The 27,699-nt window shown below is 39.7% G+C and overlaps 1 protein-coding gene across 1 annotated transcript in view; it reads left to right on the top strand.

Moving 5' to 3' along the window:
- Positions 1-4,254: 4,254 nt before the first annotated feature.
- Positions 4,255-27,699, top strand: part of gatad2b (GATA zinc finger domain containing 2B) — a 39,080-nt gene continuing 15,635 nt past the window's right edge. Inside the window, exon 1 of the mRNA XM_046835376.1 lies at positions 4,255-6,003. The gene's annotated coding sequence lies outside the window, so the exon portion shown is untranslated. The remainder of the gene's footprint in view (positions 6,004-27,699) is intronic.

Here is a 27,699-nt window from a genome sequence, read left to right as displayed (position 1 = left end):
AATATTTGGTGTAACCACTATTTCCCTGTGCAACAGCATCAATTCTTCATGGTACACTTGCCCTTCTAGGAACAGTGATTTTTTTTTTTTTTTTTATGAACTCTGCAGGTCGGTTGTTCCAAATGTCTCGGAGAAATAATCACAGATCTTCTGTGGATGTAGATTCCCACAAATCCTACTGTCTTCATGTAATCCCTAGACAGACTCAATTATGTTGAAATTGGGGCTCTGTAGGGGCAAAATCTATCTCTTCCCGGACTCCTTGTTCTGCTAAAGATGCTGCTTAATGACACTGAATGAATGTTGGAGTCGTTGTCTTTCTGCAGATTAAATTTCTTGTCAATCAGATGTTTCCCTGGTGGTATTGCATGATGTAGAACATAACTGTTCTGGTGCTTTAAATTCTCAGTTTCTAAGCTTGTCTCTATGCATGCTTAGGTGTTATCGTAGAGAAGTTTCATGTATGTGGACGAACTCCTGCATCTCAAGAAAAACGATACACTTGTTAAACTGTTTACCTGGTCTCGGCTCGTCAGCCAACGCATGATGGATAAATACCTGCCTGCATTTTTTTAGCATTGAAGACACCATTAATTTTTTACCAAATCTCTTATTAAATTTGCTGAAATTCAGCTCCAAACTTGCAAGGAACCTCCATCATGCTTCACTATTGCCTGCAGACTCTTATTATTGTACCGCTCTCTACCCCCTCAGCTAACAACTATAGCCAAATATTATTCATTTTGATCTGTGCCCCAGTTCTTGTTTTTATGCATAGATGAGTCACTTCGGCTTAGTCAGAGGCGTGGCTTTTTGGCTGCAATTCTTTCTTTTGGCTGGACTTCTCTAGACAGTAAATGGGTGTACCTGGGTCCCACTGGTTTCCACCAGTTTTTTGCCGATGGCATTTCTGGACATCTACCAATGGCAAAATAGAAGTAATCATGATGTGTTTTTCCTTTGCTAGTTTCCTTGGCAGACCACTGCTTCATCCTAGCATTCTCCGTTTCTTTGTGCTTTTTTAAAATAGCTTGAACAGCACATCTTGAAACTTCAGTCTGCTTTGAAAACTTGGCCTGGGAGAGACCTTGATGATGCATTATAACTGCTTTGTGTCTTGTTGCAGTGCTCAGTATTGCCATGGTATATGACCTGTGACACGAAACAGTCTTTCACAACCTCAACTTAGTAGCAGAGTTTGTCTATTCCTCACCTAATTTTAAGCCTCCTACACAGCTGTATCTGTTCCAGTTAATGACTCTTTCAACCTACGTATCAAATTGATGATCATTAGCACTTTCTTGTACAATTGTACTGTTGCATATTTTGTTAAAAGGAACAATAAACATTTCCAAATATTTCATAAAAATGTAGGGGAAATCAAATAAGAATGCTTTATCCTACTTCAGAATTAAAAAATATTTATATGTAGCTCTATGATGTGTGATGTCGCTCTTTGTTGGTTTTTGTAGCACAGGGTCCTGGAGAAACATTGTCTCATTTCACTGTGTACTGATGTCAGCTTTATATGGTTGAAATAACAATAAACTTCTTGACTTGACTTCTTGAATTGAGATCTGTTTGCAAGAGAAGGATCTGGCTTTTCTAACCTCTCTAACACAAAGCAAGTTGATGTATTGTGGTAGGTTGTATTTGCTCGACAATCGAAACAAACCTTAACCCAAACCACACTGCACTGCACCAGTTTCAGTATGACTATGGTGATAATGCTCATTCAGTGTTTGGTAATGATGTGGAAGTGGGCTTTACAGTTGTGGTAGCCCTCTGACATGTTACTTTGTGTCAAACACTATTTTTGAATTTCATCATTGAGCATTATATTTTTGACAGAAGTTTTTGCTACAATTGTTGGTTGTCACTTGTGATGATATGCCTGATAACAACTATAGTTCCGGTAAGGTGTTGCATACTGGACAGTTCTGGTTAATGGACCTTGCTGGAGAATGCAAGGTGCACGGAGAGCGGCCCGAAGACGAGATCCAGGAAACCAGTACAGAAGAATCGAATACTAATGTATGAAAAAGCAGGTCGAAAAGACATAGTTGAAACAAAGTAAGAGAACAAGTGTTTCCCGTTATGGAAAAGTTCAATCCACCAAAGCCTATGCAGCTCGTCAGAAATCTTGCTGATAACTGGAAATGTTTTAAGCAGAGATTCAACATCTATCTTGCTACCAGTGGTGTGGGTGTGATGATGAGAAGTTAAAGGCATCAATCCTTCTGCATGTTATAGGTAAGGATTCACTGGACATATATAATAGCGTTCAACTTGACGAGGCTAATTTAACACAGACTGGTCTCATGACAAATTTTAAAGAATACTTTGTGCCATTGAGAGATACAACTTTTTTCTGAACAGAAACAAGGAGTGACTTTTGACCAAAACCTTGCAGAACTGAGATTCACTAGTGAGAGGCAGAACAGTCTGTGGGATTCCTGATAATGGTCTCAGGAAAAGACTGTTACGTGAACCAGCTTTGACACTAGAGAAACCTGTCAACATGTGTAAAGCTGCTTAAATAACTCCTGCGCAAGACAAGGAACTGCATAGAGATGATGCTGGAGTGCATGCAGTAAAAAGAGTGGAGCAGCATACAAAACAACCCACAAAACAAAGACAGCAGAGAGCAAAAACCCCAAAAAGTAAGTGCATCATTTTTGGAGGGACACACATATCACATTCTTTTCCTGTCTTTGGAAATACCTGTAATAACTTTGGGAAGAATGATCATTTTGCAAAGCTGATATTGCAAAGAAAAAAGTATTCAACATTTGAAGAGCAGCCAGAGGAATTCTTTGTTGATTCTGTTCAAACAAACCTGACAGACGAAGCTGAATGGATTGTAACCCTGACTGTAAATGAGACAACTCAAAGAGATTTTACTAAATGTTTGGCCAGACAAGAAAACTGACTGTCCAAAGCAAATTCAAGATTACTGGTCATGCAAAACTTAGCTTTCAGTAGTGAATGATATAATTTTCAAGCGAAACAAGTTTGTCATCCCGGCTTCGATGGGCATGCAAATGCTGCACAATGTTAATGAGAGACATCTAGGAGAGGAGAAATGTAAGCACAAGGCCCGTGAGGTAATGTACTGGCCAAGAATAAACCATGAAATCAGTCAGACTACAGCTTCATGTGAAATATGCCTCAAATACAGGCTTTTGGTGAGAGCTGGCAGCCAGTAGCTTACGCATCAAGGACCTTGATGGGTGCACACATCAAGAAGAAACTTTTGGCTTGTGCATATGCCTGTGAAAGGTTTCACCAGTATGTCTATGGGCAGTTCTTTGAAGTGAAAACGGAGCATAAGATACTGGTGTTCATAATGTCCAAGGCTTTAATTGACTGTCCCATGAGAATAGAACGAATGTTCATCAGACTCCAAAAATACGACGTCATAATGATCTAAACAGCAGGAAAATTGATGTTTGCTGCCGATACACTCTCTCGGGCTGTCAACAAGCATGAAAATCTGACAAATGTGCAGACATACAAGTGTGTGTTGGCATGATTGTAACCTCTTTTCCCGTGTCCCCAGAAAAAAATTAACAATTAACAATTTTTTTTGCAACCGATATGGATGGAACGATGAAACGCACCGTTAGACCTCCTGAAAGTTTAAAATCTGTTGCCTGTTTGAAAAATACATTTAAAGTTCATTTTAAAAATTCAGTGATGCTTTGGTTGTGATATTGTTATAAAAGATTTATTGTTGGCATAAGAACAAACTATTAACAAAAAAAAACATTTCAAAGAAAAGTAGTTTACTTTCAAAAGGGGGAAAGATGAGATGATATGCCTGATAACAACTATAGTTCCGGTAAGGTGTTGCATACTGGACACTTCTGGTTAATGGACCTTGCTGGAGAATGCAACGCTATGTGTGTGGGCATATAATAAATCAGCAGAAGCTGCAGCAAATCATCATCCCATGGCATTAATAACATATCATCACTCATGAAGAAGATTTTTTATTTTGTAGTGCTACAATGTATGAACTAAGATAACGTTTTTGGCCATGCAAAACTATTTAACAGCAAAATAATAGACATGCTCTGACACCATGCAGTAAAAAATAAATAATCTTACTATATCAAAATAAATTATCATATAAAAAAAGAAAACATACACCTGACCATCACACAGCTTCCTTACCTGATATCAGTGCAAAACCTCACTAATGATCTTTTATTAATTGGGCAAATTACCTAATGCTATGGTCCAGAATCTAGTGTATGACCTTCCCAGATTATAACAGCAATGGGGGCTTAATCTGAATGAGATGTTTAAAAGTATATATAAGCAATAGTGTCCAGAGACGTTTGGAAAAACTGTACTGGGACTATATACTGCTACTAAAGAATAAAATCTCTCTACGTTTGCTGCAGAATCTATATCTATATCTATATATCTATAATGTACAGACTATCACAATTCTAAACTTTCTGCTTGTTTGCTCATATATCTCAATATGTGTAATAGTCATGCAATATAATAACCATATAATTTCAAGATTTATTTTGCTGATTAGATTGATTTTGCTACTGACTCCCCTGCTGATAGGACTTAAGTGATGTACTGTACCAACATACAAAGGGTGTGGTCCACTTTCTGGCTATGTACACCTGGTGTTTATATAAAGTTCCTAAAATAAGTTCTGCCAGGTTTAACTGTCCAACTTTACCTAATGCTCCATTATAACTAATGTCACTTTACTTTCTGCACACTGCAGGAAACAACCACTGCGTGTGTATTTTTATTAATTTTTTAAAGGAAGCGCAGGAGCCATATTAAAAAAATATTTGAGAAATAAGCAAATGAATCCGAATCTTTTGTACAAGACGCTGCACTGACCCGTGCTGCCTGTAGAGGGCGGAGTACACTTCATAAACCCTAATAAAGATTTAAATCACCCCAAAGACCTGATCATTCTTATAAATGACTTGATTATTCTGTATAGAAAATTATTTTTATTATTATTATTATAAATATATACACAATATAAAAATGATAAAAATCCTTTAACAGGCTGATCAGTGATCAATAATTGAATCGGAATGTGTTACAGTAAATATGCTGTATTATTGTTGTATATAAATGTAATAAAGGACAATCAAAGCCGAGAACTCGTTCAATGAACCGCTTTCCAAATACAAGCTTACTAAATACTTATTAAAGTAGGTCATTAAGAGACAATGAGCGCACTGTTTTCTGTGTAGGCAACACCGACAACAAGACTGTATTACCGGTAAAACATTAACTAGGTACGATCTTAATGAATCAAAGCTACAATGTGTAATTAGCCCGATTAATGAATGAATAAATGAATACATTATATGAAGCGCCTCGTCGCCAATTATGCGCGTCTTAATCTAATATGGCGACAATAATTTTTCTGAGACGCTGCGGAGGAACATGTGATCAGACACGTTTCTCATCATCCAGCTCAAGAAGACGCACAAAGTTGAAGATCATCTAACGGTCCGTTGTAGCAGGATGGGGTTTTAGACACGTGTAGAAGCGTGTATTTGTTGTTCGTTTAAATGGTGCCGTTTGAGCGTCTGAGCAGCGGAGCAGCAATGCGATCCGGCCGCCCGGCCTGCTGGAATGAAGAGGGAGTTAATATGGCTGTCCACAGTTCATCTGCCAGTGTAGTAGTAATCTCGCCCTGCGCCGCTGACACGACGCGCATAACAAACCCGTGGAGTTCGCAGCGTTTCGGAGCTGCTTGTCCCCTCCCCTCCAGACACAGACAACAACATTCACGATAATAGGGGCGCGTCTCCGACACCGCCGCCGACCAATAAGCCGCGTGTCTGGGCAGAGAGCGAGCGGCCGAGCGCAAGCCGGGGCCCAATCAGCGCTTTTGTGTTCACTGCCGGCGCCGGGGACTGCACGGGGAACAGAGGTGCCGCAGCGCTTCAGGATCGGAGAGTGAGCCCGGAGCCAGAGCAACCTGAGGCGGTGAAGGCGAGTCAGGTGAGACCGAGGCTCGCATCGCGGCCTACTGGGGCTCGGACGAGATTTCTTTTTTTTTTCTTCTTTTTTTAAATATGCAGCGGCGGATTTTGAAGCGTCAGAATATACACTGAGCTGAAACCAAAAAATACATGGCTTTCAACAGACCACGTTGATAAACAGTCTGAATCCGTAGTGGATTCGCATTTAGACAATAGCACGGCTAAGCTTTCAAACTGTTTTAAAGTGCTTTCACTAATACGGTATTAAAATGGTCTCGGGGTTTTTTTTCGTTCCGGCGCGCACCGATCCAAGTGTCTGGCGGATTTAATAATATATATTTAAACGCAACATTGAATAAATGTATGCACGCAGTCTGGATACAGACTGCAACATTTTTTTTTTGGCGTCTGAAAAGCCGTTTCATTGTTTCATCTCGAGTCTCTGGGGGTTAAGGCAGATCGGCGGAGGAAGCCGAAGCGTCCTGGTTCTACTGGAGAAAAGCTCGAGTTCTCCAGCGAGGCGCTTCGCAGTATAAAAGCCCTGAGAGCTCAGTGTAAAGCGCTGTCATTTATCCGCCAATTCTATTAGATACAGTTTGTTAATTCCGAGCGAGCTCAGAGAGCTGGCCATCCGGGGATCAGTGTGGTGGTGTTGGGTGAGGGCACACGGAAGCGCACGGCGGAGAGCTGATGTGTGTATGATTTGGAGGAGGAGGAGGAGGAGGAGGGGGGAGCAGATCCGAAAATGCATCAGCCATTTACGTAAGTGAGGACGCTGTCTCACTCTCAACTTGCTCCATATGCACGCAAATGGCTGCCCAGAAGCACTTTGACAGGCAGGCGTGAGGCAGGCTTCAAAATAAAATCCGGCGCAAATGCATGTATTGATCACCACCAAAAACACAGCCACTGACTGACACGGGTAGAGATGACTTTCGGGAAGAAAGTCTGATCAATAATAGATGTCTTCTTTTTTGTGTGGGTTTTTTTTATTCCCCCCCCTGATCCTTACAGACAACGAAAAAAGTGAGAGGCGTCTGATTTTTCTGGTCTTTATTCCCTGAATAAAGCGATCAGTCTGCATTAGAGGATCTAAAGAGCTAATTTCTTTGCTGATCATGCATTTTTCTTTATAGTATTCAGCAAAAAGAGTAACAACAGAAGGTTATAACATGGCAATTTGCAGCACATTGTTACGTTTTTTGTTCACGAGACAAGACTCGCGTGTAGACAACGAGAACTTATTGTTTTTAGGACGCGTTTCATGGGGTATATCATTGCAGGGATATTTTTGAGTGACTTTGTTTTTAGTCCATGTATATTTTTAGATTTGCACTTTAATGCTTCTGACATCCAAATATAGTACTGAAGGATTATTTTGTCATGTGATAATGTTTGACAAGTGACTATAACAATTCAGGATCTTCTGAACATTTTCTGTTTTCAATAGCCGGGTATGTGAATCTGTACCGTTTCTGAGATCCCAAAAAACTTTCTTCCGCCGTCTCTCTTGCCAAGTTATGTGAGACATCAGAGGCACGATCACAAGCATTCTTGACAGTAAATGCACCACTTGATTGCATCAAAAACTGCCAGATTTGATCAGGTCAGAGTTTCTGTATCCGTGTCAGATCAGTATTGCTTTCTTCTTCTTCTTCTGTTACTGGACTGTTTTGAGGAAGGAAGGAAGAAAGGTGTGGAATTATTCCACAAATGATTTTTTATCGTGCTTTTCTGTATCGTAGCTCATTCAGACTGTATATTTTGTATTTCTGTCATCCTTCACAAACATAATCCTACACCTTAGCGGCCCTGGTGTCTGTGATTCTTCTCGTTTCTGTTCGTATCCCCTCCTTGTTTGGGTTGTCCATCTCACCACCTCATCTGCAGCTTAAATACATGCTTATTCTATCATGTCCACAACAGCCACGTCAAACAGGAGCCAATTGTTGTTTTCTGACTCTGTTCATTTTAATAGCAGTTACTGCACACTGTGAGGGCACCCCACTAGTATTACATCCTCAGGAGGGGTCTAGACAATGTTCTTATTGACTGTTGTGCTCTAAGACATTTAGTTTGGACCGCTTTCCTTCCCCCCTTCTCTGACAGACTTGGGAAAGAAAAGCAGGGTCGTATTTGTTTCTTTTCTGTCTCCTTTTTTTAAGCTATTCATCACTTCAGTCAACTTGTGGTCACAGCCTGTGAAGGGATTTCATGCAGTGTGCTCTCTTTAATTTCCACGGTGCACAGTTGCCGCATCTCGAGCGACTGCCTGCTGTAGAGCTAAACCCATGAGATCTGCATTATGTGTCACCAGGTGATTAGATGGAATGCACCGTGCTAGGGTACGACTCTGTGGGCTGGCTAATTTTTATCAACATAAATTTCACATCTGAGGCATCCCACTGTAAAAGTGAACTTTCTACCAGATGTCGTGTTGGTGGTGCAGCTCCGTTCAGCACTTTAGAACAATTTAACACCTTTCATGCATTAAGTGACTGTTTTGAATAGAATAGCAGAATTGATCCCAATATAATGCAGGGTATTTGTTTGCCGAAGAATAAAAAAAAAATTGTCGGGTTGATGCGTCCACATAATTCTGCTCCCTGCTGATGTAACACACTGGAAATAGACCGCATTTAGAAGCGCTCTGGAGGCTTGGCCTCTCAGCACAGACACTTGTCCTGGCTAAAATCGTCAGAAAAGGCAGTGTTTAGAATTAGCTGTGTCCGTTTGGCAAAGACTGCTAGTAGACGAAACAATGTGACTTGTACCATAAATACGTACCAGTAGATTTATAACAGCAGAAAATGCACTGGTCGAAAGTCTGGAGAACCAAGCAAGTCATTTCTGAATGAGGAGAATATGATTGTTATATTTTTTTCCATATATGATCTACCATTCAACATTTGGTTATTGTTTTTTTTTTTTTTAATAAAAAGCTTTCAGTCATGATCAGTTTTGTGCTTATAGGAAAAATCCACCAGGGACATTACAATTTTAATGGAATTCTACAATAATGTTTTTCTTCAAAATGTTTTTTCATTTTGGTTAAAAGGTTACATTAATTACAGTGGCATTTGATTACCTGCTAATCCTCTCTTCCTAAACAGAGTGATGCAGCAACACATTAGTCCTTTAGTCCGTCCTGCTCTCACACTTCCTCTACTTTACACTCAGCTTTAACAGAATGTTCCAAAACTTATGCTAATACCGCTGCCAACGACATCACGCTTGTCATCTCATATATTGCGAACTAGCCGAGCTGAAACTCTTCTGCAGCTCAGCGCAATTATGTCATGCAACTGCATCGCATTGCATTCTGGATCTATTGGATGCACTGGGTTTCTCATTACTGCGACTTTGAACATCACAAAAAACTGGTGAAATGAGTAAAGAGACTTGCTGTTTTGTTCTCCGGAGGTAACATTGATATTGTTCCATTATCACTTGTGTTTGAGATTGTTGAAAAATTGCCCTTGTGATATTCACACAGCACACAATCACTAACCTTGACAATACATCACAGACTAACAAATTAACACCAGAACCACAAAAAGACCATAAGATTTCAGTGCATTGAACATATTTTATCAACTTCAGGGCCGTGTTTTAATTGCAATTTGAATTTAGAGAGAAAAAAAAAATTGGATAAAAAAAAAAACGAAGGATAAACTTCCGTCTTTGATTTATTGGCACATTGATAGGCTGCTGTTCACCTTCTATCAGGAGTATCAGGATTAACAACATGTCGTGTTGAAAACATGTTACCTATAAGAAAAGGAATAAATAAGCAAACTTTTTTTGTTGACTTCACACTGCAAAAAAGGGGCATGCTTATGTTGGATGTTTTTTTGCAAGCCCAGAACTTTGTAGTTGATGCATACTGCAGTACTGTACATTACTTTTCTGTTTTTCTGAAAAGTTCTTTTTTCCATTAAGACTTGTACAGCTGTATATAGGTCAACTTTCAACTGTATATGCCTACATGGAATACATTAGTGCACTGAGTGCAGACGTTTGGGTACCCCTAGGACCGCCTGAAGAAGACAAAGAAATATATTTGAGCCAATTAATGTAAGATAAAATATTTTATATATATATATATATATATATATATATATATATATATATATATATATATATATATATATATATAAATTAGTAGTTAAATTATATATCAAATAGTTCTTGTTTGTATATGTGGAGACAGTTGCATGACATTGGGTTCCCAGTGTTTTGTTCAATCTTTTAATTGAACAAAAATAGTTTTTTAGTATCAGGAAATGAACATCAATAGCCTGTAATTAAGAGAAATTGTATAAAGTTTTTATCATCTTTAAACCCTTAAATGAAACTCTTGAGGGCGTGAAGCTTTGTTGCTTGCTGCATGCGCTGCTAATTGATGCTAATGAACTCTTGTGAAGTCTATTAATAAACGAGGATTTCTTTTTCCGTAGCAAAATAACACTATAGTCAATGGTGAAAAATCTTCATGCTGCTGCTGATTTGCCAGAATGTCTCAGGATTTGAAAACTTTACTACCTGTTTCGCAGTGACGGTGATTAAGGATGTCACTTAGATTGCCGGCATATTTTGCCTGCACAATTGTTTACGGCCCTGTCCCCATTTGATAACGCATCACCGTCTGATGCTGCAGGCTCTATAATCTCACCCATATATACACATTTGCGTGTTTACAGCAAATCTCGTGGCGTCCAATTACCATCTCTTTAGAAGTCTATCTTCTTGCAATTCAGGAGTGGTGAAAACCACACACAGTGTCTTTGATGGATATGAAACCTGCTTCTGTGTCATTTTGAAACGGCTTCTTGAAGCGTCTCTGCTCCATGTTGGATGACTAACATATTTTCCCTCGAGTTGCCTGAAACTGCATGTGGATTGCAGGTTTTTATTTTTGTTTCTTTCATGGCTATTGGATAGAGAATAGAAACAATTGATGCACTTGACTAGTTCGGGTTGTACTGTGGTGCTGTACAGTTGAATGAATGAACCAGCTGGTTTAGGCAGGCCTCATGCAAGCATTTGTAAACCTGGTATTTTAAGCTGGATAAATGGCTCAGTTTCTGACTGTAGAGCCAGATTTAAAAAGTCGCCGGAAATGTGCCTCAAACCAAGACAGAACAGAAATTCATACCTACGAGAAGTAGAACTGAAGATGGCAACATAGTAACCCACATGAAGTAGCATAATAGTTTTTGGAATTACTTTACACTGCTGCTCCTACAGTGTGGCATGAAGGTTTTTAAAAGAACCTGACAGTTTAGGAGTTTCTGAGTGTTGCTTAGATTCTCTGGTCTGTAGTTTTATTTAAATATGGGTACAATTCGATTTGAGAATTGCGGGTTGAACACAATCTGGTTGTACACTTCGAATTAACTGAAGGAATATTTGGTAGGAATGGGCATATGACATCTTAAACCTTGACATTTTGTATGCCATATGATACACTCACCACCACTTTATATGGAGAGCTGTGCTCTTTGTCATTCATGCATTTATCTAATCAGCCTGTGGTGTCCAAGTCCTGTATAGGTCAATAGCTTTAGTTAATCTACACTCAAATTAACCACATTTTTACTAACATGGTGAGATGAAAAGCATATTGCACAACATATCAAACCTTGATACAGATGGGGCTACAACAGCCAAAAAATGGCACAGGTTTCCACTTCTTTTATTAGCACAGGCAAATCAAAAACTTTGCCTGGTTGCATGGTGTGTTTTAGATTCCTGTTCTTGATGTTTAAAAAGTACCGTGAGCTAACCTGACTGAAAACGCTAGTGTAGCCAGGCCTATGCTGCTGTAGATTACTTTGGGACAGGTGGACTTGGGCACGTAGAATTTTAATTCCATTTTTTTATAATGCATTACTGTACATTTTGATGTAGTAGCCCTACTGCTGGACTGCATGCAAGGCAGCCCAGTCAAATTGATTGAAAAAAAAACAGTGAATAAGGCATAACATGTGAAAACGAAAGGCGTTTGAATATTTTACAAACTAAATAATGAGTAAGAGACAGACAAGTAGATGGCAGGTTTGAGTTTCTATTTCTTTTTTTCCTGTACTGGTTCATGCTGCTTCATCCAGAACCAAAAGCTAGCCATAGACCATATATAAGGTAATCGTATATACGGTCTGTTAAGCAAACGTGCAGCCAGTTGACCTGGAAATCAAACTGCTACTCTGTGCAATGATGCAAGCCATCATGTGATATTTAGACCCATCACAGGCAGGGGGACAGGTCACGGACAGGTCCTGGAGGAATAGATAGCGCTTAGGTGTTCTGTCTGGAAGCCAATATGCACTGCCTTTTTCAATCTTACAGCACACTACTCTGATGGGGTGTAAGATTGATGTGACACTGATGTGACCTACTGTCTGTTTTCAACTCAAATTAAATATGCTAAAAACATATGATTATTGCTTTTGACCTTTAATTGATCATACATTTTTAATTATTGTACACTTTAGGGCCTCTTAACTAATGTTAAATTTCCTGCAAACAACCACATGTCCCTTTATATGCATGTGATCGTTTTCTGTTAATTTGACTGAACATAAAAAGACAAATCTTGTTATCTTTGATCCATACACATACAAATCCCTGCTCTACTATGGTGTACTAGGTGCTTTCATTTGGTGAAGTTTATTTACAAGGTCAGAAGTGTATATACGGCCCATGTAATATTCCTGTGTATGTCAGAAGGGTGTCCGAATCTTAGATGCGCTTTGAGTGTCCAGGTTTTATATGAAAATCAAATCTGTTTGCAGCTTTCTCAGTGAACTCACTGCTAGTCTGCTGCTTTTTAAGGGACTCTAAATGATCTAGTCATAAAGCTCCACTGCTGACTATTTAAAAGTTGTTGCTCTTCTGGTACCTCTATTTTGTGATTTGGGGCCCATTATGTAGGTTACACCATGTTATTAATTTTCATAACACGACCCCTTTGGACTAATCACACACCACTACTTCATCGTTTCTTCTTGCCTTGCCTGACTTTTACAGCAGTTCTGGGACATGTCATTACTTTGCTCTTTTACCCATAGCAGGTTCTTCAAGTTGGCACCTTCTCATCACCTCAGGCATGTTTCCTTGCAAAAATCTGTCATCTTTGAGGCTCGTTGACCTTTTCCATAAACTATGTTCCTGCTCTGAAGACGCCTGTCATGCCAATGTTACTGTCATACTAGTAAAGTTAATGTTTAAGATGAAATGTTTTGGATCATAACTGAGAGCTCTTCTGTATTGGATAAAGGGAATGTTTTCACCCATATGGTACGTCTTCACCATGTCTTATTACTGACCACGGTTGTTACAGTATTTCACAGGTTTTCACAGTTAGATCAGATGGATAATTTATTAAAATCGAATAAAATTTTTTATAAAAAAAATTATATAATTTTTTCTAACCATGTTTAATTCCTTTGTAAAAAAAAAAAAAAAAAAACTAAAAAAAAGCGTGTTGTATCACATGACATGTTGGTAATTTAATCATGTACACCACCTTTTCAATGCATAGAACATCATGTGATCAGAACTTTAAAAAAAAAAAGCCATCTGTCTATTTTTGTCTTAGCAGTGCTGCGAAATGCCATGGTAGTGAGATTTTTTTTTTTTTTTGCAGTCGAGTTCTTTATAGAAATCTTTCCGCATAAAGAATTTGGAATATATTTCTTCCGAAAGATTTGTGGTTTGAAATGATCAATTAATAGCATGATGGGGGAATACTGGGATATTTTTAGACCCGGGTTTCCTACCGTGAAATTTTCTGTAACTGTAACATCCTTATTCCTGACTGCCTCATTTGAAACCACAGCTCTCTGTATCTGTACAGACAGATCCCAGCACCTGGTCATTTTATTTGAAAGCCTGATCGAATGATCTATTTTTTAAGGCTTTCCAGAAGGTGTAACTCAACCAAACTTGACATATCTGACCCTTGCAGTCAATTATTTTTAATTCTCTGCTTTCTGGTGTAAGTGTGGGGATTTTCCAGCATGTGTATGACAAATCTTGTTACTTTCATCTTCACAAATGTTCCTTACCAGATTTCGGCTTCACTTATTAACACACAGGCTCCATTAAGTATGTGTGTGTGCACTTTTCAGACTGTCTGCACTCAGTCTGTGCTTTTGATTAATAGGATGCACATTCAGATTAGATTGCTTGTGTGTCATTTCGCATGCTTAATTGCATTTGCTGCTTCTTGCTCGATTTCTTTGTTTCCTTCAGCATAGTCTGTTTCCCTCTTACCCAGATCAGCCCCATTTTAAAATCTCTCTGCTACCTCACTCTCTCCAGATGGCTCAAGTTCCAACGTTTTTTTTATTTTTTTTTCTTTCTCTCCCCCCTCTTTTTTTGTTTTTTTTTTGTTTAAACAACGTATGCCCCACCCTGTGGTCTGAAGTTCCGCAATGAGGCTTCTTGTCAAGGTGCCAGGTTTTAGATTCAGCGTCTCGTAAGAAGTACATTTTCCTTTTGCTGCCCTGAAAGCACAGGAGCTTTATGCCCCTCCTCTCACTCTCATGCTCCCCTCCCCTCCCCGCCCCCTCTGTCTTTCTTTTTCCTCTCTCTCCATCTCTTTCTGTCTTCCTCTGATGTCCTGACCACTAACGGCTACATATTAAGAGATAATTCCATACCCCGAGGTTACAAACCGGCTTAGACCGGCTCTCTCGCATTCTGACTCCATTGGGTACCCATTTTATTTATTTATTTATTTAGGTGTTTTTTTTTTTTTTTTTTTTAAGAAAAAACATATTGTGACTCACTGGCTTTTTTTTTTTTTTTTTTTTTTAAAGGAGCAGCAGTCTAATTTTCAATTGCACACCAAGGTACAAAGCCAGACACATTATTGATGCAGTACTTCACGTGCACGTACAGCTCACAATCAAGGGAGACAGTCTGGTTTATTACGTTGCACCAGTTCAGATGCAGACTATATCAGCTTTTCCATTGCGTTACAATAACCAGGCTAACGTGGCACAAAAAAATGCCTCATGTTAGTTACATCCATTTTTTTTTTCCTCATATGTTTGCTTTAGCATTCTTGTGGTTTCATTATGAGCATCAGTGCATTCTTCTTTAATCCAGGGCTTGGAGCGTGGGTATGCTCAGTCCCATCTCGGTTTTCTGAAGCATCTAGTAAACCGGTCGTCAAATTATCAAAATCATCAAATTATTTTTTGTTGTTGTTGTTTTTTATGTCTAGCCATTGTGAGCACACCTGTGTTTGTTTTTTTGTTTCGTTTTTGGTGATGTAGAAGGAGTGAACAAAATACTTTGGACATTTTCAGAGTTTTGTGTGTAAAATCTCTTCATGTTGTTCTTGCTGGCGTTTTTATAGAGTTGTTTTCATTCATTCATGTTTTAGCTGGAGCAGACAGTCCAGTCAGTGGTGAAAATGAGAAACAGTGTTGGGTAGGCATGTCGGACAGAACAGCAGTGGTCTCTCTGTGTCCTTTTGGCACCGGACGTACATCCAGCCGATCCACAGCGACATAAATGGAAATTAATTTCAATATTAGGTTATGCAAGACTGCTGACTCTTTTCTGATATGATGTGCAGGATATGCTTTGCAGCCTCCTCTACCTGCTGTCTATGTGTCTAAAAGGGCTTCCCTGTTTGATCTGGATAGACCTAGGGAGGGGGTTTCTCTTTCCAGCATTCCCTTACAGAAACTCACTTGTGCCTTTTCCTTCTCTGTTTTACTCTCTCATTCTCGTGTTTCTTTGTCTTGAACTTCACCCCCACATACATGCATGCAGCCTTCCTCCCCTTTTGGCCCATCTCCTCCACCCTTCTCCCAAACATCCACTCCCTCCCTCGGGCGACAGCAGAAGAAGAATTGATTAGTGGCATGGCGTAAAAATAGAAGGGCCTGTTGTCATGGCAACGGACACAATGAGCTGTTGTCTTGTTTAATGAAGATCAGGGTCTTAAGTGTTATAGCTGAATGAGCTTGTGCAGGAGACGCTGCTCACGCCTAGGTGCGTCAAATGCATCGTACATGCGTACAGAGAGACTGATTTGCTCGTTTATACAGCAGGGATTGTACCATACTGCTGTTTCCTTGTGTTTACATGTACACAGGTGTGTGTGTGTGTGTGTGGATGTTTTGGGTGAAGACAGATATAGTGACATTGTATCATGCACTTGCAGTCGGAACATGCATTATTGCCAGTAAACCCACATTTTGTTACTCCCAGCTTGTATAAACCAGAATACGACCAATTACAGCTCTGTTGCTGAGGGTGCCGTCCGACTAATTGGCCTCATTAGTGTCAGAAAACTTGTGCAAATTTTCGTCACATTTCCAACAGCCCCTCCCCTGCAGCAATAAATGTACAGTAACAGTAGATGAATTTGTGGGCTGGTCAGATCTGTGGTCCAATTAGAGAAGAATCCAATGAGCTTAGTTTCGCTTCTCAGCAGCTTTAAATGATTAGTGTTCATACAACATGTCATGCATTGTCCTTCTCACCAATTCCTTCTCACCAATTTTCTGCTCGAAAGCTTGATTTCAGGTTTTGCTTAAAGAAAGAAAGAATGCTGTTGTCTGCTCATCTGCTTTAGATAACCTCACTTTTAATCGATAATTGTTCGCTGATGACACTTTATAGTTTGCAGGCAGGACAGTCAGCAGCTGTTCTGAGAGGTGATACGGCAAGATGGCTTTTCTTATTTCTAATAAGCACACGCTTTTCCGTTTCCTCTCTGCTGCAACGTTCCAGTACATTTGTGAACGCTGGTAATCCCTTTTTATCAGATTTAGTAACTGATTATGCCGCTTTTATGTTCCCGTGAAGAATGGGGCTGAGCTGTTCTCACCCTCGCACTCTTTGCTTTGCTTATTTTTAGCATTCCATTGAGGTGCAAGGAGTCGTTAATAGAACGCGGGTCCCATTCACCAGGTTTTTATATGCATACTGTACACGTTTAGGTTTTAGCCGTTTTTATAATGTCTTTGGCACAACTTATTTAAATCTTTAATATTCTTTGAAAAACTCAATCCAATCCACGATCTGATTGGTTGCTCAATATGTAGTACAGTGTAGAACTTATATCTTTTATATAAGTTCTACAAACAAGTTTTACTCCCTTTCACAGATCAGTACCCCCTGGTCTGGTCTGGTGTGATGAGATGAGAGAAAGATCGGCCAAGCATCAGGTCTCCTCTCGAGCTGTGAATGTAGTAATGGCTGCTTCATGATCTCATAAGTGCATTGCTGAAGTTGTATTTCTGCTTTTGCACGCCTTCAGGGAGGTCACACTAGTGCTGGAGTGCTGCTGCCTGTGAAAGTGAGCTCATAGAGGTGACTACAGCACAAGGGGACTCGCTGCCTCACTGTCATTTTTAACATCTGAGGAGCACAAAGGCAAGAGTGGATATCATTGCTGTGGAAATAGGAAGCGGACTTGCTCAAAAGTCTAAAAACTTTCCCTTTGCGCTTTCCCACCCCCCCCACACACACATTTTCTCCTTCATTTGCTCTTCCATCCAACAAACCAGCTCTCCTCTAGCATATGAACACTACATGCTTCATCCAAGACACGTGAAGCCAAAGACCGCAGCATCTTTTCAAACTGCAGCTCATCCTGTATCACAGCACAGTGCAACTAGTGCACCTACACAACCTTCCAGATGTCCACAGTTGGTCAGTGTTGCAATGATTGACAGGAGAGTGAGTATTCATTCCCTCTCACCCAGAGAGCATGACCAGATTGCTCCCTTGTTCTCTCAGCCACAGATGATGGTGGCAATGATTGGACTCAAACTAGTAATTCCATTCAAAATCAATTTTATTTGTATAGCGCTTTAAACTACTGGACATTTTCCCAATGCAGCTTTACAGAACTAAATAATTATTGATATAAATTTCACATTCATAAATTAGTCGCTAAGTTTATTCCTAATGAGCAAGCCAGTGGCAACTGTGCCAATAAAAACTCCATAAGACAATATGAGGAAGAAACTTTGAGAGGAACAAGACTCAAAAAGGAACCCCTCTTCATCTGGGTGATACCAAATGTCCATTCATCAACAAACTATTCAGTTACATCATTGCTGAGGTTATCAGCAGTTCCTTAATGGGCAGTTGGGTGAAAAACTGTTTGTGGTAGACCCAAGCCATTGTAGCAAACAGTGTATTTTAATTGCAGTAAAAATTCATCATCATGATTCTTGTCACCCAGAGGAGGATGGGTTCCTTTTTTGAGTCTGGTTCCTCTCAAAGTTTCTTTTTCATACCGTCTAAGGTAGTTTTCTCTTGCCCAGTCCGCCAGGCTTACTCGTTGGTGATAAATACACATAATTTTTTTTTTTTTAAAGCTGATTTGAGACAATGTTGATTGGTAAATTGAATTGAATTTCATTAAAGAGTCTGAACTATTTTCTATGGTGACACTCAGGGCCCTTGAAACATAGTAATGCATCTAGAAATGGCTGATGTAATAATACAGTAAATACAATATACAGTCGTCTCTCGTTTATCGTCTGCTTAAAACCTGTTTTTATTTTAATTTTTACTGTTTCAGCTATAAATCATCCTTTCACACTCTTTAAACACACACATAAAACATTAGCAAGAGAGATGAATTCTATGTAAACTTGTAGAAATTTCACATTTATAGTGAGTATATATAGTGACTGTAGTGTAGCCTATGCATAGTTTCTCTGCTTGTTTATTGGTCGAAGTGTCCTATGATGTCAAAAAAGGACTGAGTTAAAGATACATGTACTGTATACGATACCGCATTCTTTATTTTCATTGGCTAAATCTGGTGACGTAAGTCTTCAACTCCGCCCTTTTTTGACATCAGAGGATACTACAACCAATAAATAGCGGAAACCTGCGATTTCTTGTAATGCTACTCATTTTATATGAGCTGAATCTGGGCTCATTTGTGAAACAAAAAAGTTATGTACCAAATTTAAAAATTGCGATAAAGTGGGACCGCGAGATTCGAATCACGATAAAATCCCAATTGTTAACAAAATACCAAAATGTTTTCCCCAAATTTAATCTTTAATCTCTATATTGCAAAAGTTTTTTTTGTGGATATTTCTCAATACCATGAGCAAAGTGTAGTTATACAGGCCGGCTCATGAACAAAACTGAGTTCTCTGAATGCAGTGTAGCTCATTAATATTGAAATGATGATGTTGATTGATTGGGATGCTGTAGCTACATATTTAGGAAAGAAGTATCTCAGGAAGCATCACACCAAACCCCAAACCAAAGTTCCCCTGTTGACACGTTAATCACTGATCATTGCTGCCATATCACTTAAGGTCAGATGAGGCTTATTGCTCCTTTCCCAGCAAGATCTTTGAAACTATTTTCTGTGGTAATATGACTGGATTTTAGAGCTGGGAATTACCAAATTCTTCATTAAAAGAAAATAGCTCTAACATGTGATGCAATTTTTAAGTGTCACTTTTGGCCTAAGCACAGTGTGAGAGTTTTGTACTCCTTTCTTTTTTTTTTTTTGGCATCATAGCATAGTATGTGTGCATGACAAGATTCTGACCCTTTGCAGGCTACTACTTGGGTTTGATATAATCTACTTTACTATCAAGTCTACACTGATTTAAAACAAAACTTTATAACATACAGATATCTGTCTCTCTCTGAATCATGGATGAAAGGGAATTTTAGCACTTTTTATACAGCATGTAAAAACCTGCTTTTTTCTCACCTCATGCAATTATTTTTGCTTCTGTTGCAACTAGGAGTGTAATGGCACATGTATTCATACTGAACTCTTTTCAGTACAGGGCTTCCAGTTTGGTGCACATGTAGAAAATTTAATCTTTTTTTACATGTGGAACATAGTTAAAGTCTTGAGTTCTTTCAGGGACACTCTAAGCGAAGTCTTTGCCTTGCACTTTAAATGCCGTCACTGTTTTTTATTATTAAACTTGAAAACATCGACAACAATGCCAGGGGTATAAAAATAAACTAGTGTCAGCACAGTGTCACTGTGGCTACTCACTCCGTACCGGAAATATAATTTGTAGTGCGTTGTAAAACTCATGATAACGGTCAGCGCTAATAATATGGATTCTTTAGCATTTAGCATTTTGTGTACAGCTTCAAGAATATCTCTTAAAAGGAGAAAGTCCTGACCATTCCACATATCGAGGGAGTGAATAAATGAAGGATGGAGGGAATAAAGAGATCTGTTAAAGTATGCTGAAGTAAGTAGAAAAGTTCATTAGAACATATTTAATTTTCTAAAAATAAAATGTTAAAAAACGCGCTTATTTACACGTTTTACACAAATGGGCTCTAACAAATGTAAAATATAAAATCTTTCCGTTTAATTCATTTAATACATTTTATTTGCGCCAGTTTATTTAATGACTTAATTTAATAAATAAAGCAATATACTTTTTTAATTTTAATTTGATTTACTCTATAAAAATTTTTTTTATGGAATTTTATTAAATATTATTTTATATATTATTTAACCAAGCATCTTATTTAAAATTTCTTTAATAATGCAAACTCTTGTTCACAAATGCTAATAATACTATTAACATTTAATAAAACAACAAGCAATTGTATGTTATGCATTTCTCCCCCTAAGTTTACCGAAATTGAGCCAAACCGTGATTTAAAAAACCGAGTTAAGTACCGAATCGTGAATTTTTGTTTACACCCTTAGTTGCAACCAAGTTTTGAAATGTTCGAACATTGTTCAAAGAGGATACAGCTCTCGGCCATTATCTCTGTTGTTCAGGTTTGTCAAGGGAGCAAACTCTGGGTTTTTGCACCTTGAGCATTTTATTAGTTGGATTAATTACATTTTCCAATGGCAACTGGCAAAAAGAAACAAGCATTAATCAGATTTGACAACAAGCTTACATTGAAACCCTGGTTAAATACCAAAGCACGAGCCACCCATGCTCATGACAAATAAGAAATACCATGTCTGAAAGTGCAAAGAGTGGTGTCAGGGCTCACACAGAGGACAAATTAGTTCTTAAATTAGGTTTTGTGTAAATGATTCAGGCACACAAGATTATTCTCTGAAATGTTTGTCAACGTAAAACACCACACAAAACCAACCAGGGCAGGCATACCTTGGAGGTTTTCTACAATGCAAGCTTAGAATATCCAGGCTTATTCAATCTCTCCTCACTCAAATTAGCTGGACCAGTCACTCCAGATTCCCCTGCTAATTCAGCCAAACCTGAAGTAATCAAGACTCACAATCGATTGCAGAAGTAGCAAAATGTCAGTTCTAAGTAAGACAAAAAGCAACTTTTTCCTTCTCTGTCTGCTGTTAGACTTTAACAGCTCTGATTATGAAAGAGGAATCTTGATAAAACCATACGAGCTGGCTAGCAGAAAATAGCCATCAGAATCTGTAAGAAAAGGTAGCTTACTTTACACTCTACACGCTTCTTTAAGCAGTAGGCAATGACCAGGAAGAACTATATAAGCTTCATAAATAAACCAAATTATTTATGATGCTATTTATTTAATAACTATGCATCATTTATGCTTTTATAAGCATGGGGAAAACACTGTCAGCAGGTCATGGTAAAGTATAAGATATTTTATATTTTTTGCAACCATTAATAAACCTGCTTCCTGGTTAATAAATATCTTAATTATAAGGCAATTAACTTTAAATAAGGCAAGCATCAAGGAGGAATTCCTAATTTCATATCCAACATTACGAAGAAATTCGACACTATGCAGTTTTTCAGTACATATGTTTACAGTAATTCCAGTAATGTGGAGCGATCCTAAGATCTTCTCTGGAAATTCTAGAGGGTCTCCGTTGCTAGAGGATTTGTTGTTCTGCCAGAATGATCAGGGAGCCAGTGGCCTAAACGCTTTTTGTAGTCTGCAGCCAATCACAGGCATTTTTACAAAGGAAAGGACTACAAACGCTTTAGCTGTGATTTGGCTGCTTACTGTATCCAGCAGTCACAAAAGTGTCTGCAGCCTTTTGCTCAACATGGTTGACTTATTTGCTCCTGTGTTTCCTTTCTACTATTATTCCATAATCCACAACTTCTTCCATGGCTATGTAGAAGTTTGTATAAATATCTTCTCTTTTCCAGAAAGTAGTCATGGGAATGTTGAAGCTTTGATTTGAATTATGAGTGTTGGAAGATATGTTATGTATCCTTTATATATATATATATATATATATATATATATATATATATATATATATATATATATATATATATATATATATATATATATATATATATATATATATATATATATGTGTTATTGTAGCACTCGCCTGTATTATTACATTAGTCTGGGTTTTGTGTGTGTGTGTGTGTGTGTGTGTGTGTGTGTGTGTGTGTGTGTGTGTGTGTTTGGGAAAGCCTTACTTGTAACTTGGTATGGATTGTATCTGTGCACTCTATGGAAAAGGATGTGCATCAAAAGAGTTCTGAGGAATTATCTTTATATATATATATATATATATATATATATATATATATATATATATATATATATATATATATATATATATATATATATATGTGTATATATATATATGTGTATGTATATATATGTATGTTTATTAAGTGATAAAAAAAAAAACACACACACAGTTGTGTAGATTATAATATGAGTTCCAATTATATTTCCAATCGGAACAGGCTTTTCTCTAACAGTTCTATAACAATTGTTGTGTCGTTGATGAGGAAGATTTTCAGCAGAACACGAAACTTGTTATTTTCTGCTGTAATTTTGAACTTTTCCACATAACTTCCCACCAACTTGTACACATCCTCAGGAGAAAGAAAGAGAGTAGCAGTGTAAAGCTTGAACGGAAAGGCCAGCCGTCATCTTTTTCCTTCGAGTTGGTAGCGCTTACCCTGTGTGACCCCGTACCAATCCTGCGCTTAGCAGCTTCAAACTGGGTTACTGCGCCAAAGGCTTCTGTTTGCAATAAATCACGCTCCTTACATTTAAGGTCAGGGAAAGTATTGTGCGACGGCCCCCGATCACGGGGTTTAAGAGCTTCGAGCAGCATGTTTGTTGCGCATTGTTGAGCATCACTGTGCAACTGTGCTTAAGAACTTCTAAGCTCGCATACTCGCATTATTCTAAGCACACACCTCAGTAATGATGCAGGAGCCATTTTGAGATCTGTGAAGCTCGACATCAGATGGAGCAAATGGGGAAGGCTTAATCTAGCCAACTGAGCGGGTGGCTGATCAGACGGGCTGGATCTGCACGGGCACGTTTGGGATACAGGCCAACGTGGCTGGGGTGACAACCCCTGCACGCTCCTGATAAGCACCATGACCTGGGACGAATTGCAGTGAACGTTTGGAAAATTAAGAAGATGCTTCCGCGTGAAGAAATCAAGATCATTTTTGTTTTGTTGTTGCTTTGAATAAAGCAGTGTTCTGTCTCTGTGCACTACTGCTGCCCTGTGTGAGGGATGTGATGCCATTAGCACTCGGGTTTGCGAGGTGGGGTGGGGAGTTGCATCAGCCAAATGAATTGTCATGATGCAGATCATGCGTGAAATGAGCTGTGGATTCCACCATGCACTCACAAATGGCCTTATTATTATTACACCCCATCGGCTGGCGTTTGGCCTGCTTTTACCAACCTCTGAAAATCTGTTGTGTCTTAGTGTCAAACTGATTGCCTTCACCCTGCATGTGTGTGATGAGGATTTAGGTATACGGGGTCTTCAGGGTGTTATGGCGTTTGGAGAAAGGGCAGAGGGAGGAGGACATCTTTGTTCACGCAGCGATCTGATCGACAAGCAGCCGTGGTGTGTGCATAAAGAAAGCATAATACTGAAGGGGGGATGGGCAGACAGGGGAATTAAGGTTTGGCATTATGACAGGGTAGTATGTCAGGAGAGCACACTGCGCTGCTTTTCTTTTGGTCTTTTTTTTCCAGTTTATTACTCTTTATCCCCACTTCCCCTCATTTTATTTTATTTTTTTAAACCTGTCTATCATAAATGCAAAGACTACGCAAAAAAAAAGTCCGCAGCTAACTCAGTACCTTAAAGGGGCCCCCAGAACGCAAGCGTGTGTGTTTATTTTTACAACACAGCGAGGGAAGAAATAAGGGGGGAAAGGAAAGGCACTTTTTTAAGGAATGGGGAGGAGGGGTGCAAAACGAGGGAGGGGCCACTTTTGGCTTTGTGGCTTGTGGCACAGCTGAAGCTGAATGGAAGGGTGGGGGGGCTTAAGGGCACAAAAGACAGCCTTATATTGGCACGATACATGAGGACCTCCGGCCAAAAGAAACAAGGTCTATAAAGACCTTCATGGCTTCAGACTATGAGGTCAGCAGCATCCTCACTTAACACTTGAACAGTAAAACAAATACAGAGCTTTCATAGCAATAGCAGTGTAACTGGTGTCTCAAAGGGCAGAAATGTAGGGTGCCTGTTATCCCCCCCCCCCTCGGTGTCTGAGTGGTTAGGTGATCTCCTCTGTAGTTGCAGCCATATCACTTTAGTCTTTCTTCTGTAATCAGGACTGTATCTTGACTCCTCAGTCTCCTTCTTTCCTGCTCAGTTTCTCTCTCTTCGTCTCTTTCTTTTCATCCCCCTAGCTGCTGTTGCGTTTGTTGGCCGAGCTCCCGACGCTGCGAGTGTGTGTGCTGGATTGCGCGTGTGCAGGTTTCTGGGGAGGGGGGGGGGCGGTAGTGGAGATGCACAGGAGGAGGAAGGGAGGAGAAAGAGTCTGGTTTTTGTAGCAGCTGACTGAACTGAAACAGTCATTATATTATGTAAAGGAGGGGGGCCGGGGTGTGCGTGAAGGGGTTTCATGCTGACGTACAGCGCAACGCCTTTTTCATTGGCCGGTTGCTGTCATTGTTGGTTGCATGTGTATATCTCTTCTTCTCTCTCTCTCTTTCTCTCTCTTACATGCAAGGTGGGTGGTATTGAGTGATGGCATGGGATTACATAGCCAAGCTAATTTTTTTTCACCCCTGTTGACCATTAAGTCAGTATTCGTGGAACGCCAGAATAATATTTTACTAAAAGCAGGAGAGCTTTTCTTTCTGTCTAGCTGCCCCCCACCCCCCAAAGAGGTCGTCTCGGATTGCGATCACGGTTCCTTTTGTGCGTTTGTGTTAATGAACCTAATGTAGATCTTGCAGATATTCAGTTGCAGCAGCGTGACAAGCAACCGACTTAGGCACGATCGGAGTGCAGATATGTGGGGCTGTGAGTGATAAAACGATAGAACGAGCAATAATGAGATAATCGAGCTATGATTAAGTGATCAAGGGGCCAATTACAGCTGTGTTTAATTTATAATTGGGGATGGCTGTACAATGTGGCATTTTAAGACCAGCGAGACGTGGCTCCCCGGAGCTTAATTGCTTTCAGGGTGCAGTACGGCAGTCAGGGGCTCTCATTAACACGGCTGCTGATTGGCTCGCTCGCAGCAGTACAGACGTTTGTGGGGGGGTGACGTCGCGTTTGGCGAGCGGTTTGATCGTTTTACCTCCTGCGTGATCCGATTACACAATGTTAAGCTTTCGTGACAGGGTGTGTAAAAGTTTGGAAATGTTTCTGTGTATGTGGTCTGTGGCAGGCATGGATGGTAGTTTTGGAAAGGTGTCGCAGATTTAATAGACGTACACTCCACCCACTCGCTTTGTTTACACAAGGTCACATCGGCCGCACGGGCGTGCGCTATACATGTTCATTAGTCATGTCTTACAGGAGGAAGGAAGAATACAGCTCATGCACTTTTTAGAGCTGGAACTAATATTAGATCCCCTGGAATGCCCCCCTCCCACGGCCATCCCTCAAAAAAGCGTTTTGGTTTGTGCGTGATTACTGCTCTCCCCTGAGGTCTTGCAGTATGGTTGGTGCAGTGCACTCATTGCAGCCTCACATACACAATCATTTGTCATAGATTAGATAGAATCTCTCTCTCTCTCTCTCTCTCTCTCTCTCTCTCTCTCTCTCTCTCTCTCTCTGTCTGTGTGTCTCTCTTTTGCTCGCTCTCTCTTTCTCTCACATGCTCCCTCTGTTGTGAATTTAATGTAATGATTGCATCAAGGAGCATCGCTGTAGTCTGTCTGACATGCAGCAGAGCGATAACAATCACATGGCCATAGCATTGCAGCTCTTGCATTATAAACTTCCTTTCTTGCGAGTTAGATTCCACAGTGATGTGTGATCACTACACACTTTCAGATAAAAAAAAAAAAAAAAGACTTACCTTTCAGCGTTCAAACCCTGGTTGTTAACAGTTTGAAAGTTGAATGCTACCAGGAGTCCAGATGGAGGAAGTTGCACAATTGAATCTAAACCGGTAGAAGGTAATTGAATAGAAAAGCATTTTTAGCAGTGTTACAGTCAAGTAACGACGAAACCATGACATCATTACGACCCTGGTAGAAATACAACAGAGGCGGTATCATTCAAGAGTTTGTCTTTTTTGTTCCTTTTGTATATTCCTAGGGAAAGTAAATACCCTTTCAAAATCTAATTGAAGAAGCATAATTGGAGGTTAAGGACCACTGTTGCCAATTTTAAAAGGCGTGTTTAAATTGTTTGTGCTTTGGGAAGCAAAAATGTGGCTACACAGCACCTTTTCCTGTGCAGGTTTCTTAAAAGTGAGGAATGAGTGAAGCCAGAGTTTCTAAATTTAGTCCCCTTTTTTTTTTCTTCTTCTTCCACCATGAGGATGTTAGTCAGTATGCAGGATCTTGGGCACAAGGCAGAAGCTTTTGTGAGTGATTTTTTTCCATCTTTAACGACCGCATGTGAATTTGTATGCGATGCATTTTTGTTTTTCTTTTGTACACGTTACATTATTCAGTGTATAAACTAGCTAAATTCATCATTACATTACTACTATAGAGTATGTAGATGTGTGTGTGTGTGTGTGTGTGTGTGTGTGTGTGTGTGTGTGTGTGTGTGTGTGTGTGTGTGTGTGTGTGTGTGTGTGTGTGTGTGAGCGGCGTGAATACATGCGTGTACTGCCATGTCTGATGTTAATGGCCAACCTCATACTAGCTGCTAGGACCAGAATACAAATGCCTCAGACAGATAAAGAGGTTCCACCACTAACAATAGCCCACATAGTGTACACGCAGTCTCCACTGTTCAAGACTCCTCTTATATATATATATATATATATGTGTGTGTGTGTGTGTGTGTGTGTGTGTGTGTGTGTGTGTGTGTGTGTGTGTGTGTGTGTGTGTGTGTGTGTGTGTGTGTGTGTGTGTGTGTGTGTGTGTGAGAGAGAGAGAGAGAGAGAGAGAGAGAGAGAGAGAGAGAGAGAGAGAGAGAGAGAGAGAGAGGATGGAGGTTTTCTGTCTTCCTTCTGGCTACACAGTGTTTGACCATGCATGTCTAACTCTTGGAGACAAGCATACACACATGATCATTTAGATCGCTTATACATGACACATGGCCAAACCTGAACAGACTCCTGTGTATATACACCGATTTACAGACAGTTGATTATTTATGATCTCCCTTTTATGTGTTTCACAGGAAGACACACACACACACACACACACACACACACACACACACAGAGTGGCTCAATTAGGCCCAGGCCTGTGAGCATCTTCTCCCCTGTGGATGGTGTGGTGTGGTTTTGTCCAATTTTAGTCTAATGATTGCCTGATAGAATGCAGCTCTGGAGAACGGTGCAGTTTCATCCTGTTTCTGTTTTCCATTTCATGACCACGT

Source organism: Silurus meridionalis, chromosome 22 (genome assembly GCF_014805685.1).
Source record: "Silurus meridionalis isolate SWU-2019-XX chromosome 22, ASM1480568v1, whole genome shotgun sequence".
Taxonomy (NCBI): Eukaryota; Metazoa; Chordata; class Actinopteri; order Siluriformes; family Siluridae; genus Silurus; species Silurus meridionalis.
The sequence above is the reverse complement of the archived record's forward strand: the minus strand, read 5'-3'. Positions and strand labels throughout refer to the sequence as shown.